Raw genomic sequence first — 339 nt, 5'->3', positions numbered from 1 at the left:
TCATAATAAGATTTTTAAAAAAGCATTTTAAAGGTTGAAATCTCTACTTTCAAAATCAGTAATTGATATTTGAATCTAACTGATCTTTGACGGAGCTATACGGACACAAATGGATATTTGTCAAATCTAAAACATATCGTATAATTTTGTACACACTTTACAAAGGTCTATGGCGTGAGGTAAAAATTACACGAAAATGCGGTTTGTAGCAGTCGAAAGTGTGAACTTTTACCTTCAATTTCCTTTTTTATTGATTGTTGTAGGATTTTTTTCCACCGAGTTATTGAACATTAAAGTAGAAGTGATCACTTTTGCTTCATCGTTCAATAATTCGGTGAA

The sequence above is a fragment of the Trachymyrmex cornetzi genome, unplaced genomic scaffold (genome assembly GCF_001594075.2).
Source record: "Trachymyrmex cornetzi isolate Tcor2-1 unplaced genomic scaffold, Tcor1.1 scaffold1056, whole genome shotgun sequence".
NCBI lineage: Eukaryota > Metazoa > Arthropoda > Insecta > Hymenoptera > Formicidae > Trachymyrmex > Trachymyrmex cornetzi.
Note: the sequence above shows the minus strand (reverse complement) of the source record.